Source organism: Dasypus novemcinctus, chromosome 18 (assembly GCF_030445035.2).
Source record: "Dasypus novemcinctus isolate mDasNov1 chromosome 18, mDasNov1.1.hap2, whole genome shotgun sequence".
NCBI classification, from domain to species: domain Eukaryota; kingdom Metazoa; phylum Chordata; class Mammalia; order Cingulata; family Dasypodidae; genus Dasypus; species Dasypus novemcinctus.
In genome coordinates, this window is record NC_080690.1 from 48,202,436 (window position 1) to 48,221,344 (window position 18,909).

Sequence of the window (18,909 nt, forward strand, 5' to 3'; positions counted from 1 at the left end):
CCTGCCTGCTTCCCATCGTCCCCTCCATTCTGCTCCCCTCTGGCCCCTCCGCTTGCCCACAGACACTTCCTTCCACACTCACACACCAAACTTTGTCCTCCCTGGGAGCCTCAGCCCATGCTCTTCTCTATGCCTGGAATGTCCTCCCGCCCAGATCATGACAAATTGGGTTCCTTCTCATCCTTTTGGTCTCAGCTCAATGGCACCTCCTCTGAGAAGCCCTCCCTGACTACCCAGGCTAAAGTAAGCCCCCTCCCACTAGCTCCTCACACCTCTAGGATCGTCCAGCGTGGTCTCCTAGCCTGGCCACAGCACCTACAGTCGTGCCTGGGGCAGGGGCGGGGCCGTTTTCTGTAAATACTGAAGAACAGCAAGTTCCTCCCAAGCTCAGAAAGAATTTCTGAGAGAGGACAGCACTGACCACACTAGCACAGGACCCACTGGAGGGCGATCCAGGGACATCCTGCCTGTGTTCCTTATGCAGCAGAGCCAGGGCCTGGCACGCTCCACTTGGGGGCCACCTCTGGCCACAGGCCTGTTCTGCCTGTGGGAGGTGCCAGGAGCTAACGCCCCCTGGGAACAGCCATCAGTCAACGACCAGGAGAAGCTGGTGGAGAAATCGCCCTGCTCCCCGTGCGGGGTCAAGGGCTGCCTGCACCGCCTCCCAGCGGTCCCTGCCTACTCCCGCCTTCTCTACTGGCTTCCTCCCCTTCCCTGGCTCACGGCACTCCCCTGACAAAGCCTGGAAGAACCATCCCTGAGCTGAGCCTGCCGAGTATTCAGTAGCCTTTCGTGACGAACCCACTCTCCAGCCAAAAGGGTGCTGCCTGGGGGGCCAACGCAAGTGCCCTCGTTGCTGGACAGGGACCACCAGTCAGAGCACTGTGGGAGTCAGCCGGTGGTTTGGTTCAGCTCCGATGTGGAGTCTCAGGTTTCTGGGGAAAGGTGCTCCTTTGATTCCCTGTCTCCTGCCCCACAGAGTTAAACCAATAGGGGAAAAAAGTTGGAAAAGTCACACAGTCAACGGGGGCAAAGGGAGTGGGGGTGCAAGAAGGGCAAAGCAAGGAGGCAAGAAGCCCAGCGAAGCTCAGGCCTGGGTGACCACCTCCACCCAAAACGAGCTTTCTGCCTGGGAAACAAGAGGCAACCACCAAAGGGAGCAAAGAAAGTTTCGCTACTCCTCCCACCCAGAGAAATTTCTAAGAGCTTTATTTTCTTGCCAGTTGGCTAAGAAGCAAAAAAAAGGAACAATAGATTCGAGCTGAAATAATTTGCATTTATGATGAACACAAGGAATATCTACCTTGCATTTTCCTAAAAAAGAAAAATTAAACCCCGTTTTTAATTAACTGATAAACTATTAATCAAATTTTTGCAATGTTAGGTGACACATTATTCATTTAGATAGAATGACTGTGAACTTAAACTAATCAAATCTGATTTGCCCACATAGGCTTGATTGAAATACATTTTAACTAGCATATACAAAGAGAAAATCTTGGATTTCTTACCTAATCTTCAGAGTATACTGCTGAGTTAATAAGGGCAGTTTTTTTTTTAAATGAGACCACCATTTCTTCATCTGCATATCAAAATCAAGAGGAACTTAATTGCAAAACACATATTCCTGAAATCTAATCATTACACTGCTTTAGGGTATTTTATTGAAGCATGTTAAATTATGGACAGAATATTAATGATGGAGCTAATCAAACCCAATTAGTCACTTCTAACAATAGTCACATAAATATACAAGTCAGGTACTAAAGTACTGTAGATATGATGTAAAATTGTTAAAATATTAAATGTATGGGATATTTATGAAATATTCATGTAGCATCTAAAGCCAAAAAATTATCAGATAAGTCACTTTAAAGAAAACAAGTTAGGCAGTGTCCTACAATATTTGACTAGAATTTACACATTATCACGTATTCTTCAGGTAAATTAGAATCTGGGAGTTTAGCGAGTCTATAATCAATCAATCAGCAAATTCTAACAAGACGACTTACCATATTCATGACCCCACATTTCACTTTTCCATCCAGACACTTGTTTTGGGTTTTTGTTTTCAGACTTTTTCCAAGGTCTGTTGAAAGGGTAGGAAAAGGAATTTCTGGGATCTCCTGGCCTCGGAAGAGCTGACTGAGTGAACTTGGAGTTTGCTGGGTCTGGGGATTCGCTGTCCATGGTGCCCTCCTCGTGCCCTGGGCTCAGCGTTGGCTTTGGAGCAAGCAGAGCAGGACAAGGCAGGAAGCCGCAGCCTGGTGAACCTCCTGCCCTCCTCCTGTAGCTGAGGCTGCTATGGATGGAAGGCTCCAGCCTGGGAGCCAGGCCAAAGCAGGCAGTGCCGCACCCGGGGGCCTCCACCTGCAGAAGCCTCCCACCTGCCTCACTTCAAGCCAGTCACCGCTGAGCTGCTTGGTCCCAGACCGCAGCACCCACATATGCACAGCCTGCAGCTTCACCACGGGGCACATCAGTCCCTGCACCCGCTTATTAAGAGAGGCTATGGGGACTCACAGCTCACTTTACTGGCCCTTCTGTACTGGTGTCCAGTCCAGATCACCCCTTCCTTCTCCCACCACTCTTTCCAGGATGCTGCCCTCCTGCCACCCTGGCCTTTGTTATGTGCTGGAATCTCAGCTCCAGGAAGACAGCAGGCCCGCAGCCCTGGGCAGAGCAGCTGATAAGGCACTCCGCATGGAAAGCCGAGGAAACACGAGACCCTGCCTCATGCACGCAGCCATCAGCGCTTACTGAGGATGACTGGGTCCAGGGCTCCGGCTGGACACTCCTGGGGAGCACACGGATGAAGCAGGCATATGTTGCTCTTCTCTTGCACAGCATGTCCACACCTGCTTTGCAGAATGGCACTTCCATTTTCGTTTGAAGAAACTGTCTTCCCCACATTGGATTCCGAGGCAGGAAAGTGGAGGACTCCTGACTCCCATTCATAAGGGGACCTGTCAATCAGTGCATCCCATCCCCTGGTCACTCTGACTCATTCCCAGTTGTGCACATGACTAGAATGTAAGCCCGGGGCTTTTGCCAAAACTGTAAGGAAAAAGAATCCCTTTTGCTGCTGGGATGCCCTGGGAGGTCGGGCCACAATAGGGAGAGCGCCTGCCTGAGGCTGCAGCCAGCACAGAGGACAGGAACCAAGTCTTTAAGACATCACCAAGGCCGAGTCCAGCTGTGCTGAAACATTCCAGTTGCCCAAGCCACTAACTCTACCCTTTTCCTTTTTCCCTTTAGCCAGTTTGAGTTGTTTTCTGTCACTTGTGACCAAAAGAGTTGTGATCAGAACAGAAATACAATTTAGGAGCTGTAACAATCCAGAAGGTTAGGTGTGGGATGCAGCCTTTCAGCTTCTGCAGCTTGGACCATGGAGACTGGGGAAGCTGGAAAGAATTCTGGGTCTGGCTCACAAAGGACCAGCAGGCTTGCATCTTCACCCCCGGGGACCGTTTTTGATCAGTGAGAGGTGGCAGTTTGTGCAAGTGCAGTCCTGCAGGGGAGAGGGTGGGGCGAGGTGTGGATACTTGTGGGCAGCCTCCAAGGGGTCTATGTCCCAGAGCGAGGCTGGAGGAGTGGTGACAGGTGCACAGGGGCTGCCACTTTCTAGCAAGTTTGTGTGCCAGACTAACCCCCAAAATGTAAGCTCCTTGCTCTGCCAATCCTTCTGGCAGGAATTCCCTTCTCGCCTGGCATTTGAGGTGCTCCAGGACCCAGTCCCTCTGCAGCATTAAGTTCCCTGCTCCAGGTGCACCCCTCAATTTGCTATTTCCCAAACAACCTTTCATGCTCCCTGGAATTCTCCCACATTTCCTTCTGCAACGTCCAGCTCCAGTGCCACTTCCCCTGGCTCAGCAGGCTCTCACTCTGTTTTGAAGCCTGGAGGGTTGTGCATCTGGTTTGACCCCAACTTTCTCTACCTCATATTGTGAAGGGGAAATCTAGGAACAGAGGCTGTCACCACATTTGGGTGAGCACAGCAGAGATGGAAGCCTGGGCTGTAGATCCAGAGTTAAGGACAGGAGTTTAAGAGAAGCTGAAAATCTCAGACTGGGGTGAGTGGAGAAATTTGAGCAAGAACACCAGACTCCTCACAGGACAGGATGTGGGAGAGACGTGTAAGCAATTGTTAGGTATATACCTGGACATGCAGGCAAAACTGCAGCTTTACTCCTTGTTGCCAAATTTACATTCCTGCCATGGTGTCTGAGAGCTCCAGTTGCCCCACATCCTCTCCTCTCCTTGGTCTTAGATTTAAAAGTTTTTCTTATCCCTTGGGTTGATTTCATTTGCATCTCTCCAATTACTAGAAACCCCATGAGCCCTTATGAGCAATTTTATATGTGTGTGTGAGCGTGCATGTTTTTAAAAGCCATATTGTTTTATCATTCCCAGCAGGAGTGGCCTGTAAGGGGTGGTGGGCGCACTAGGCTCAGGGTGTTTGGGTTGTGAAGGTGATGATGGGAAGGCTGGAAGGAATGGGACTGGGAGTCCAAGAGTTCCTCAGATTTGCTTGTGGAAAGGGTGAGCTCTGATGACACTGGTGATGAAGGCATGATGGCAAGTCATAGCCATGGCATCAGTCAGATGAAGGCAGTGTTGAAAGTCTAGCTGCCCATGACAGCTGAGGGCCAGTTTCTTCACCCTGCAGTCAAGCACCCTGGCAACCTTCTAGTTCTAGTTCTGCACTTGTGGAGTTTAGGAGCTCCATCTTGGAGAGGGTGCAGTTGCCACCCTATGGTCCCAGAGACTTCACCATGTTGGAGTTGAGCAGGGAACCACACACTGTGATGCAGGAGCGGCACAGTGAGCTCTGGGGCAGGCAGGCTCCGGTCTCTCTTTCAAGCGATTGTTAATGCATCTTATCATCACACCATCAGGTCCTGCTCCCTGCCAGGATGGGGTTTCCTGCAGAATGCATTCTCTGTGGGCTTCAGGTGAATGATCTCTCTGCCCTATCTGTGAAATGGGCATAATAATAGCTAACCCACAAGATTTACACCATGTAGATAAGCTGTTCTAGCCTTGCAGTGTCCAAAACTGATGGGTGGGCCACCATTTGCCTTCCTCCTGCAGTCAAGCCATGGGCTGTTTTCCCATTTTTGTTGAAAAGAAGTTCTGCATGGACTAGACTGGGGTGTTACCTCAAGTCATACAGAGCTTCTCCTTGTTTCTCCAGGCTTTGTTGCAGTGGAGTTGGGGCAGCCCCATGGAAGCCTTGCTTTTCCCTGCCGGGAGGCTAAGGAGGAGAGATGGGGAGGAGGAGGAGAAGAGTGAGGTGGGCGAGGAGCATTATGTGGAGAGTCTGTGCCAGACAGTGTCTCCCTCTCCCATCTGGCAGGCTTCCATCTACTCCAAATGGGACCTTTCCTACCTGGGGTCTTGGCAGACCCATGGAAGAGAGGCAGGTCCCAAGCTCAGGGCAAGTTGACACCACTGCAAGGAAGCATTTTGTCACTGGAGACACACCTGGACAGATTATTTATTATTTATAAATAGACTCTTTGAATGGCCCAGCCTCTACTTTGCAAGGTCTCCCTGGCCCCAAGACAGGAGAGAACCATCTTAGGTGATCAACTGAATTTTCTGGAAGCACTCGTCCTTGAAACATCTTGAAATTGATTTGTTAGCCTTTGAGGTATCATCAAGTATCAAATCACAATAAAATGCACCCTTTTTGAATATACAGTTTGATGAGTTTTACAAATAGGGACACCTGTCTAGCTGGTTTTTAAATCTTCCAAAATGCATCATTTTGGTAGTTTTTTATCCTATTAGTTGGAAAGATGAAAATGCAGGAACACTGATCAACATCAGGGAAGACTATCATTTGCTGGCCGGATTTTAACAAAAACCTTTGCAGAGTTGGTGGTAGAACTGGAAAGCAAGCACCATATTTTAGTGGCGTCTGTTTTCTATCTGGATCTGCATATATCTGTGAGGTGCCTTTTCAGTTCTCAAAGCCATGAATCCTAGTATCAAAATAAACTGAACTTGGAACCAGGCTTTCAAATTGCTGCATTATAAAGTGTTAATCAAGATTTTAAAAATAATGAAGCACATTCAATCACATTGCCACTCACTAAGGATATCATAATTAATATATTTGAGCGAGAGCAAAAACGTTGCATTATTAATAAATTATTTTAAATATTGTTTATCTTATCTCCATCTTATCCTTTTAAAATGTCTATTATGTGCATATTTTCTTATAAACTAATGAAGTCATACAGCAGTACTGTATATTGGTGGTGTACCTAACAGCAGACCCTAAGACAAGGACTTGGGTGCAGGTATGTTTTTGGGGAGGTAATTTCAGGAAGCATGAGGGACGCAGTGGGGAACTGAGAAGGGAAGGGTGCAGTAACGATTGACTTAACTCATTCTCAGAGGGGACCCTCTGAGGTATCATGCAGAATGCATTCAAAATTATCTTGAGGAATGGGAAAGCTGCAATATTTTCTACTGGCTTTTTTCATTAGTTGCGAGTTGCCCTTGGGATGTTAATTCCCGGGTGCTCTCCAGCTGCCCAGAAAGCTTCTGTGGTACTGGAAAAAGCATTCAGTCCAAAAAGCATTCAGTCCAAGAAGAAGAAAGAAACAAATGCTGGTGAGGGGAAACTGTCGGTTTGTTTGGGAAATGTCTTCTACATCTGTCGGGGAACTCAGAGATGGGCCACCTATGGCATTTGCTAAAAGGTCTGTGCACACAAACTTTTTACTGTAAAGGGTACACAATCGAGAAATGGAGACCTCTAATCTCGAAAATTTTCAGAAAGCGGGGATGAAATAAGTGGCAACTGGGAATAACTGGTATTTGAATCCAAGCTCCCACCCATGTTTTTAACAGTGAAAGCATAACTGCCCCCCTGGCCACCACTCACCCCTCTATCCCCTGGCACTCAGCCCAGATGATAATTATTATTCTTTTGGCTTAAAACAACAGAAGTTGATTTCCCACAGATCTGGAGGCCAGAAGTCCAAAATCCAGGCATAAGCCAGGCCATTCTTTCCCTGAAACGCGTAGGGGAGAATCCTTTCTGGTCTCGTCCAGCTTCTGGTGCTTTGCTGGCAATTCTTGGGCCTCAGTCTCTTCCTCTGTCATCCCAAGGCCTTCCCTCCTAAGTATGTGGCCAATTCTCCCCTTCTTACAAGGTATTTTAGTTTCCTGACTGCTAAAACAAACACCATGCAAAGGGGTGGTGTAGCAACAGGAATTTATTGGCTCATGGTTTCAGAGGCTAGAAGGCTTCCTATCTTTTGGGTCAGTATCTTCTGGCTGGTTGGGAATCTTTGGGATTCCTTGGCTTTTCTGTCCCATGGCAATGCATATGTTGGCATCTTCTCCTTTCTCTTCTGGGTTCCATTTACTTCCAGCTTCTGGCTGCTCCCCGTGGCTTCCTTTCCTGTGCCCAATTTCCTTTGCTTGTAAGGACTTAAACCACATTGGATTAAGGCCCATCCTTATTCAGTTTGGGCACACCTAACTAGAAGCATCTTCAAAGGCCCTGTTTACAAATGGGTTCACACCCAGAGGACCAGAGTTTGGACTTGAACGTGCCTTTTGTGGGAGACGAAATTCAATCCTTACCCTAAGGATAATGGTCACATTGAATTAGGGCCTACCATAATCCAATTCAGCCTTGCCTTAACTAATCACAGCTTCAAAGACTCTATAGCCAAATAAGGTCAGTCACAGGACATAGGTTAAGACTTGAACATGTCTTTTAAAGAGGGATAGAGTTCAATTCATAACAGATGCATACATACCTTAAACAATTCTAGTTTAATTTAAAACAAATAAATGTACAGCCATATGCCAACCTTATGATGGAGGGCCTATCTACAGAAAACTCCACGTTGCTTACAACAGCTTCTAAAGTGAGTGGAAATAGGTGGGGTGGGGGGAAGGGGAAGCTTGAAGAAGAGGAAAGGGGATGACAGAAAGGAATTGGTCAGTGGTAGTGGCAGAGCCAGTTCTCAAACTCAGGGCTTGGGGGTCCTGGGTCCCAACCTTCTCATCAAAGTCAGAATGTTTCAAGCTTCAAAAAGAGTCACAGATGCCAGAGACAGCCAGCAACTGTGTTTCCCAACAACACTGCCCCAAGGAGGTGGGCAACTGCCGCCCAGTTTCATATCCCAAGCCAGCTTCCCAGATTAATTCATGGGTAAACTCTTTGACTTCCTTAAGGACCAGATAATAATCATGCTGCTTAGATGATTCCAGAGCATAGACAAGGACTTAATATGTTGCTTAATAGAAAAATTTATTTTTGAAATTATGGTCATTCCCCTTGGGTCATACAATAAATTTAAGGTAATTCCAATCAAAGTGAAGGAAATCTTATTCTGTCATGACTTGTATGCCTTCTTCTAAAAACTCTTGAAAGGTACTCCTCAATCCTTTGACTTTTAAAAAAATCACGTTGTGGTCTAATTTATAAAAATTGTACCTGTTTAAAGTGTACAATTTGATGAGCTTGGTAGATGGCAAGACCCCCAAAATTCCCTCCAGAATTGAAATACAGAATAGTTCCATCACCCCCAGAACTTTCCTTAAGCCCCTTTGCCCCTTCCTCTGCCCTTGGTCTCAGGGATAAGCCTTGTGTTGCTAGAAATTAGTATTTTCTAGACTTTGCACAAGTGGAATTACACAGTAGGCACTCTTTTGTGTCTGAGTTCTTTCATTCAGCAGAATTACTTTGAGATTTGTCCATGTCATTTATTCATATTTATTATCAAGTAGTATTCCATATACAGATCTACCAAATTTTTGTTTATCAGTTCATATGGTGGCTTGGAGCTGTATGTACCCCAGAAGAAACATGTTCTTGAACATGATACACTCTTGTAGGTGTAAACCCATTTATGTAGAACTTTTTGGTGAGGTTACTTCAGTTAGAGTGTGGCCCACCTCTATCAGGATGGGTCTTAATCCTACTCTTGGAGTCCTTTATAAATGGAATGAAATTCAGATGGATGGAGAGAAAGCCACCAAGGTTATTTTTAGAAGTTGAACATCAATGGAAACTGAAAGAAAATGAGAGTCTAGGAGAGGCCGCCATGAGCATTGCCATGTCACAGAGGAGCGCAGGACCAAGGATCACCAGCAGGCAGCCCTGGAACACCACTGTCTTCAGGGAGAAAACATTGCCTTGATAATGTCTTGATTTGGACTTTTCCCCTAACCTCAAAACCACGAGACATTTAATTCCTATTGTTTAAGCCAGCCCTTTGCATGGTGGCTTGAGTGGTCAAGAAAACTAAAACGGTTCACCTGCTTTTTTTTTTTTTTTTGGTCATTTATATTGTTTCCAGTTTGGGGCTATTGTGAATAAACGATGAACATTCACATACAAGTCCGTGTGGACAAATATCAGTGTTCTGTTGCTGCTGGAACAAATTTCCACAAACTCAGTGGCTTAAAACAACACCCATTTATGATCTACAGGTTCTACAGGTCAGAAGCCTAGGTACAGTGTGGCTCAAATGGTCCTTAGCTTAGAGTCTCATAAGGTTGAAGTCAAGGTGTTGGATGTCCTCCAGCAAGAAGCACTGGAGGAGAACCCATTTCTAAGTTCCTTAAGGCCTATCTCATTTCCTTGTAGCTATAAGACTGGGTTCCTCATTTCCTGGCTTTCCTGGGCTGATCTTTGATCTTGAGGTTGCCCTCTGGTCCTTGTTCATCACACCCTACATGTGTATCTCATCTGGGAATCTACCTGGCCTCTTTTCAACCTCCTGCCAGAGAAAGTTCTTTACTTTTGAGCACACATTTGATTGGATTTGGCCTACCTGGATAATTCAGGGTATTCTCCCTTAATTGCATCTGGAAAATCTTTTTTTGCCATGTCCCAGGTTAAAGAGTGTATCATTCAGGGTTCTCTAGGGAAACAGAATCAATAGGAGATATCTGTCAACAGTATGAGATTTTATAAGAGTCTCTCATGCAACTATGAGGATGCACAAGTCCAGGTTCTGCAGGCAGGCTGCAAACTAGGGCTCTGATGATAGTCCAATGATAGTCCTTGATGAGTTTCCGGGAGATGCTGGCTGGCCAAAGATGAGCTGGGAAATTCTCTCTGAACGCTGAAATCACTTTCCCTTTTAAGGCATTCAAATAATTGGATAAAGTGTCACTCACTGCGGATGGCAGTCTCCCTGGTTGATTTAGATATAATCAGCCATCTATGTAGTAAACTCACTGATAACTAAAGCCCATAAATGTCCTTGTATTACAATTAGCCCACTGCTTGCTTGATCAAACAACTGGGCACAATTACCTGGCAGAGTTGACAAATTAACCTAACCATCACAAAGGGATTAGGGTGTGGACATCTTTCCCTTTTTCCCAGTCTTAGAGGAGTCTTTTTTTTTTTTTAACAGCTTTGAGGCATTTTATTATAAAAAGTTGGTAATCATATACATAAATTTATATGAACTTAAAATTCACCATACATTTACTTCATTCCTTAGCTTGACCTTCTAATAAATCTTTAGCTTCATTGATTTTGGCTGCTAAATAAGGAGATCCTCCCCTGTCTGGGTGATTTAAGAGCATAATTCATCTCTGAGCATCTCTTATTTTTCCTTTATTGGCAGTAGGGCTTACACCTAGTATTAATGCTGCCTCCCGTTTTGTCATTTTGGGCTCAAACCTACCTCTGTAATAGCCACCACTGAAGGCCTGCAAATCCTGCAGCAGCAATGGTCAGTCCAACTGCTACCCCTGTACTGGCCATAGCTCTGGCTTGACTCTCCTGCCTCCAGCGGGAGCGCAGTTCATCCCAGCCCAAAGGCCGTGGCCACCCAGGCCTCTACCAAAAAGCGACACTCACACCTCCAACAGCTACAACCTCGGCAACCCTCAGAGGAGTCTTTTTGAAGATGCCTTCTAGTCAGATTAAGGACATTCCCCTCTATTTCCAGTTTGCTGAAAGTTTTTATCACGAGTAGATAAATTTTGTCTATTGCGTTTTCTACCTTTATTGAAATGATCGTATGGTTTTTCTGGCTTTATTCTGTGAATATTGTGAATTACATTGATGGATTTTTAAATATTAAATTAAATGTCCTTGTCAGATTTTGGCAGTAGATTTTGCTGGTTTCATAAAACAAGGTAGGAAGTGTTCACTCCTGTATTTTCTGAAAGGGTTTGTAGGATCAGTGTGATTTCTTTCTTGAAATTTTGATAGAACACACCAGCAGAACCATGGACCTGAAGTTTTCTTTGTCAGAAGGTTTTTAACTAAAAATTCAATGTCATTAATAGATACATGGAACTATTTGGATTTTGTTTCATCTTGTGTCAATTTTGGTAAATCGTATTTTTCAAGGAATTTGTCCATTTCAGCCCAGGTTTCTAATATGTTGACATAAAATTTTGATAATATTCTCTTACTCTTTTACAATGTCTGTAATAGTAGGATTGATAGTTCCTCTTTCATTCCAGTAATTGGTGTATGGTCTCTCTCCCTTTGACTTGTTCAGTCTAGTTAGATGTTTATCCATTTGCTAATTTCTCTGAAAAATAAAAATGAAAATGTTGGCACAGGCATGAGACCAACTTATGATGAGGAGACAAGCTCAGCTAGACTTCAAGCTTGCAGCTGACTCACCCAGCTGACCATGGCCTATGTTAGCCAACCTCCCCCCTAACACACATCAACTTACAGACAAACAAGGGAGAATAAATGACTGTTTTTTTTAAACAACTGAGTTTTGGGATGAATTGTTACACAGCAATAGCTGACTGATTCAGTTTGTAAGTGCCACACTTTATTTAACCAGTTCCTTATTGATGGATATTTAGAAAAATTACCTATTCCAAACAAAGACTGGCTCATTTTAAAAAAGAATTTCCATAAGAACTATTTTAAAAAGAATTTCAGAGGAGCAGATGTAGCTCAATTGGTTGAACAGCTCAACTGTTCCTATGTGCAAGGTCCTAGGTTTGATTCCCAGTACCTCCTAAAAAAAAAAAAAAAAAAAAAGCTCTCACTGGGGAGCAGATGTAACTCAGTGGTTGAACACCAGCTTCCCATGTCTGAGGTCCTGAGTCCAATCCCTGGTACCTCCTAAAAAAGAGAGAGAGAGAGAGAGAGAGAAAATTGCAGAGTCATTTGGGGACTGAGTCGTAGGTTGGTGTGCAACAGGTTCTAGGATGCAGGCAGTATGAGGGCTCATGCCCCCACCCTGGCCCTGCCTGGCATGTAGCAGAGGCAGCAGGCCATGCCAGGAGTTGGGATGGCATGTTGCTGTAGCCAGTGACCCAGGGGATATTACGGTGGATGGTGCACTTGGAAGACTGGCCCCACAGGGTGAAACATGCTGCAGTGGCTGTCAGGCACTGGGTATACCCCTTTGGGGTAGAAACTATGACTATGAGACACTGCTTCAGTTTGATGTGTACATTTTCAATGCAGTGTTCTTGCATTGGACAAAGTTGCATCTGGTGAGGCCCACCATCTGCAGACAGGTTCCTGTGGTACCTTACATGCAGTATGGACACTCAACTGTCCTCATTAACAACACAGACTCCTTTAGGGTGGGCAGAATGACACTGAAGGGGCCTGCAATGTTCTCTATGCCTTTGACATCAATACTCATAAGTGGTCCACAACCCAAGTGTCCAGGAACAGTTCCTGTGGCCAGGGATGGACATTCAGCTTGTGTCTTAGGCAATATTGTGTACATTTTCGGGGGCTATGAGAAGCTGGTGGATTGCTTTTCCAATGACATTCACAAGCTGGATACAGCACCATGACATGGACCCTTATCTTTACAAAGGACAACTCTGCCCACTGGAGGGTCTTCCACTCAGCCATAATGCTGGGTGCCATATGTATGTCTTTGAGGTCATGCTTTGGGCCTTTCCATTCCAACAATGAGATTTACTGCAACTGCATCTGCATCTTTGACACCAGGACCGAGGCCTATCTAGACTGTCTACCCACTCCTGTGCCACCCAAGGGCTGCTGGAGCCATTCAGACTTCAGCTACAATGGTGGGCTTCTACATCTTCAGTGGCTATCATGCAAGGCTAAACCAGCACTTTCATGACCTTTGGAAGTTTAACCCCATGTCCTTTACCTGGAAAAGACTGAATTGAAGGGTAAGGGGCCATGTCTCCACCAGCACCAGTGCTGCTGTATCATTGGTGACAAGATTGTCTTCTTTGGGGGTACCAGTCCGTCTCCCAAGGAAGTCCTGGGAGATGACCACATCGATCATTCTGACTCACACATTTTAGACTTCAGCCCTAGTCTGAAGACACTGTGCAAACTGGCCATGATTCAGTACAAAACTGGACCAGACGGGAGCTGAATGCTATGACCACCAACAGTCATCTTATCACATCCTCCCTTGAGCCTGCTGTTGTCTTCACTGCCCTGGACCATCTCTCACCTGCCTACCCCTTTGCATCCTGGACTCAGTATATTTCCACATGGAGTTGTTGGACTAGAGGTGTTTTCTGTGCTTTGAACTCAGTGGGGAGCTATGTGTGTGTGGGGGGTAAGTCCCCCCCACTTTGGGCCAAGGGCCCTTTCCCCTTGGGCTCTGTCCCACCCACCTCCCTCCAACTGCTCCTGGGCCTGTTTCTCCCCAGGCCAGTAAGGCTCTGCTGGGATGGGAAGGGAAGACAAGGGGAGAGGGGAGAAGCAAAGCAGTATCTGAGCCTCAGGAGCTTCCCCTATCCCACTACCTGCCTCCTGCCCCTGCAGGAGCATGAGTGTGGAAAGGAGCTGAGGCCTGAACCCTCCTCCTCTCCCACCTGGGGAGAAGGGGACCGGCAGATCCCACCTTTCTCTGAGCTGTTACTGTACCCTGAATCTCAGTCAGTTCATATTTGATAAAAACAAATTAAAAATTTTAAAATGTGAAAAAAAAATTGCAAAGGGGTTGTACATTTCAAATTTTAGTAGGTAATACTAAATCATGCTCCTCAAAGCTATGCTGACTCTCATTCACACCAGCAATTTACAAGCATCTGTTTTTCCTAATACTCTCTGAATGTTCAAATCTTTAATTTTCATCAATCTGATAAATAAAAATAATATCTATTTAAATTTGCATTTCCTTGAGCTTTGGAGAGGTTGAGTGATTTTCCATATATGTATTGGCCATTTGCATATTTCTTCTTCTCTAAATTGCCCATTTATGTTCTATGCCCACTTTTACAGTACATATTTTGTCTTTTGTAGGAGATTCTTATATGTTCTGAATATTGATCTTTCATCTGTCAAATATTTTATAAATGTTATCTTTAATTCCAAGGCTCTTTTAAAGCTTTGTTTACAGTGCCTTTTGCTGGAGAGAAATTTAATATATTTACATAGTTATATTTGCCAGATTTTTTTCTTTAGGGCTACTAGATTTGCTTAAGAAGTCTTTTCCCATGCTAAGATTACAAAAACATTCTATTCTATTTTCTTCTAGTATATTCATAATACTTTTTATTGTTTTAGGTCTTTAAATAATCTGACATTTATTTTTGGATTATTATTTTGAATTATGTATAAGATTCTTTCCTATGTAATTATGGAGTATGTAATTATTCCATCAGTATTTATCAGATATTTCTTCCTTGTAACTCAATTTTAATCAAGGGTCATTTGTAGAATTTTTGTTCTGTTCTATTGATCTCTCTTCTTATATCAATACCATGTTCTTTGACTGCTGACATCTTTTATTTTGGTATCTGCAGGCAAATTACTCCCAATGGTTCTTTTAAAAGATTTTGTTATTCTTGGCATTTTAATTTCCTAGACTATTCAAAGCAAATACCATGAAGTGGGTTGGATTAAACAATGGGAATATCTTAATTTATGGTTTTGAGGCTAAAAGGAAGTCCAAATCAAGGTGTCATCAAGATGATGCATTCTTCCTGAGGATTGTGGCATTCTGGCCTGGCTGCTGGTGATTCCTGTTCCTTACCTTATCACATGGCAGGCACATGGCAGTGTCTCCTGGTTTCTCCCTTCTCTTCCAGGTCCTGTTGATTTTCGGCTTTTCGCTCTTCTATTCTGTGGCTTTCTCACTCTGAATTTCTTTCTTTTTAAAAAATTTTTAAATAAAAGACTCCAGTTATAGGATTAAGACTCATCCTGATTGAGGTGGGCCACACCTTAACTGAAGTAGCCTCATCAAAGTGTCCTAGTTAAAATGGATTTACACCCACAGGAATGGATTAATTTTAAGAACATGCTTTTCTGGAGGTACATATAGCTTCAAACCACCACACATGGTATTTACTCTACCAGATGACCTTGAGAATATTGTCAAATTCATAACAAAATCTATGTGGAATTTGGTTGGGGACTGCATCAAATATATAGATTAGTCTTTGGAGAATCATAACGTCATAGCACTGAGTCATTGTATCAAGACATATAACTTATATCTTGATATTTAGAAGTTCTAATTTCAATGATCTTCAGTAGAATTCATTTGGTTTTTTTTTATGTAGGTATGGCACAGTTCTAGTAAAGTTTAGTTCTAGATATTTTTGGGTTGCTTTTTTTTTGAAATGAGTCCATTGACATGAAAATATATTTTTGATGTTAGACCAATAATTAGGTTAAATAGCTTTAATGACATGATTCCATTTTCCTGTAAAGAATATATCTGTGCATACAAATGCCTACTTCTACAGAAAAGGATTGGGTATAATTGTTTGCCTAATTCTCCGCCTCCACCAGATTAATCTCCTTTAGGTGTGAATCCTGGCAAGAGCTTCTGCCTGACCCTGCTACTTGTCCAAACTTTCAGACTTTAGTATGGACTTCCCTAATGCTAGACTGCGACCCCGCATTGACTCCTGGCTCCATCTTGAGCTTTTACCTTTAAGGAGGCAATATTGCCTAAATCACAGAATATGCTATTTTTCAGAAAGGTTGCACAACTTATTGACCCGTTTCCATCAGCCTATTGCCAGACCCATGACCCTTTTCAGATCCTGTCTGGCAAACTTCCCATTCCCCCTTTCCCTTCCAGACCACCCCTAGACACCCTCAGTAATTTTTTACACCTCCCCATTTCCCTTCCCTTTTGTGCACTTTTAAAGATCTAGCTATTTCCGTGTGTGCTGACTTGAGTTGAGACCGGCTGCTGGTTTTTCTTCTTCCCTGCTGTAGGGATAAAGTCTGTCCTGCCACTTTAACTTTTGTCCAGGGCTTTTCTTTGGTATAAGACAGTAGCTATATTTCACTGATTTTATATCTAACACCAGCACAGTACCTGGCACATATCAGTAGCTCAAAAAACTTTTGTTGAATGAATGAATGAAATAAAGGAATATTGGAAGATCTACATAGAGAGATAGAAAGGATGACTGTGTTTTTGCCCTGGGTACATGGAATTATGGATTTCTTTAAGTTCTTTCTGCTTCTCCATATTTTCTAATTTTTCTCTTGTAACCATGCATTATCTTGTAACTTAAGAGAAGAAAGAAAAAGAATTTCACTTGAAATAAAAAAGCAAACCATAGGATGCACATCATATACTACTTGTATAATTAAAAAATAAAAATAAAACATAAAGACCCTAAAACCTGCCTAGGGAGGCTGACTGTTCAACTACTGGCTAGACTGGTTATTGGAATGTTAGAGACTTGGTCTGTAAAATGGGGATATTTTTGCCTCCCCTTGGCCTCTCCCAAACCCTCCTGGGCTGTGTGTGAATCCATTTACCTGTGTGTGTGCTGGGACTCAAGAAAGGCTCAGCAGACTCAGGAGGGATTAAGAAGAAAGTTAGGGAGAGTAAGTCTTCAGTCCCTGAGGTAGCTTTAACATTATGATGATATATGGCATGTGCTGCCATGTACCCGGGGTCCATTTACATGGAGGGCAGGCCATGACACCCTCAGGGCTGGGAGGGCCACAGGTCAATAAAATATGCAGCTGGCCAAAGAGAACATCGACCTCTTTTCCTCCAGAGGATAGATGGCTATAACCCTGGAGTCCTGGTTTGCATGTAAATAATGAGCCCTAGTACTGCTTGGCCACTTGTATCCTTGAGGAGAGTGAAACAAGAACGAGAAAGACAAATTAGAAAAATATGAGGGCACCACTTATAGATCTATGGAGGAATAATCATTCACCACGTTAATTTTGCTTTCTCTAGAAAGTAGCATAGTGTTGGTACGCTTCTATGTCTGAAGTTAAAAAAATTGGTATGATTATTATCAATGAAATGATCACTGTAACTGTGACAGTTTGTAGTTATTTTATGAATCCCAAAAAGAAAAAATAATGTTCTTGAACTAATCCATTTCGGTGAGACCCTTTTAATTGGACTACATCAATGAGGCATGACTCAGGTTGAGTCTCCACTCTCTTGCTGGTCTTATATAAACTGAGACACACACAGAGAGTCACAGAGAAAGGAAGCTGCCATTTTTTATTCTACCATGTGAGAAAGGATTTGAGGATTGCTAGCAGCCAATTTTAGGCACAAAGCCCCCAAGAGGATGGGCTCACAGAGCAGCTCAAGGCTGAAGAGATGAGCCATACACCTAATAACTCACAGCTGAACTCGGGAAGAAAGCAGAGCAGCTGAGGCGGAGGGAAGGTCTGGAAAGAGTCAAGCCCTTTGCCTGGTTGCCAGTAGCTGGCTCTGGGAGATGGTAAATTTTGGAGGGGAAGGCAGAGTCCTCTGCAGAGATCCGCTGTCATCTTTGCCATGTGGCAGGACACCAGGATCACCAGTAGCTGACTTTGGTGAGAAAGTATCTCTGCTGATGCCTTGATGTGGACATTTTGTGGCCTTGGAACTGTAAACTTTTCCCCTAATGAAATCTCTGTTATGAAAGTCAACTCATTTCTGGTACTTTGCATCGGCAGCCCTGTAGCAAACTAAGACAACAAGTAACGAAGTAATAATAATAAACTTCCCCAGAGGAAGACTGATGCATCAGTTCCAGCATTTGGTGATGGGGCCCTTAAATCCTGAGACATCAAGCATTTGTCCCATAGATGACTTGACTACTCAGGTGTATTAGTCAGCCAAAGGGGTGCTGATGCAAAATACTGTATATCACTTTGCTTTTATAAAGAGTATTTATTTGGGGTAGTAGCTTACAGATACAACCCATAAAGCATAAATTACTTCCCTCATCAAAGTCTACTCCCACATGTTGGAGCAAGATGGCTGCTGACGTCTGTCAGAGTTCAGGCTTCCTGGATTCCTCTCTTCCCAGGGCTTGCTTCTCTTTCCTCACAACCAAGCTCCTCTGTGTGCTTGCTTCCTGGGGCTCCAGCTCAAGACTCCAGCATCAAAACTCTGACAGCAAAACTTCAACTTCAAAATCTTCAACTCTGTCCTTTGTCATGCCTTTTATCACCTTACTGATGTGGCCCAATCAAAGCCCTAATCATAATTTAATCATGCTTAGATTCAGACCAGTTTACAAACATAACCCAATATCTATTTTTGTAATTCATAACTATATCAAATTGCTATACCTGGTAATAACTTGGGAAGGAGGCAGAGACTGTGTAGTTTTGGGTTTTTAAGTTCTTTTTCTAAGCCTGGTGACAGGCAGCAGCTCAAGGCCTGTTTAAGTGGAAGTTCCTGGTTTGCTTTTTCTAAAACATTTTCTCCAAGGAAGAGAGCCCTCAGGCTACATCCAGTCCATTTTATGTGGCAGAGGGCTAGTATCACCCACTCCATTGAATTTCTCCCCCATTTTACTGTGGAAAATGTAAACGCATAAAAGAGCAGACAAAAGAGCATAGTCCTCCCTGAGCTCACCTCTCAACTTCAGCTGATATCAGTTCATGGCTAATTTTGCTTCATCTCTACCTGGACATCTTCTTCCTCCTCTTGGATTATTTTGTGGCAAATTCCAGATGATGTGCCATTTCATCCATAAATATTTTAGTCTATATCT

The 18,909-nt window shown here is 43.9% G+C and overlaps 1 long non-coding RNA gene and 1 pseudogene across 1 annotated transcript; one reads left to right on the forward strand and one right to left on the reverse strand.

Moving 5' to 3' along the window:
- Window positions 1-11,019: 11,019 nt before the first annotated feature.
- On the reverse strand, window positions 11,020-18,902 carry LOC139436816 (uncharacterized). Its single transcript, XR_011646229.1, has 2 exons — window positions 18,771-18,902; window positions 11,020-11,540 (listed from the first exon to the last, which is right to left on the reverse strand). It is a non-coding gene; the product is annotated as an uncharacterized lncRNA (long non-coding RNA).
- Window positions 11,646-13,343, forward strand: LOC101415565 (kelch domain-containing protein 3 pseudogene; annotated as a pseudogene).
- Window positions 18,903-18,909: the final 7 nt, after the last annotated feature.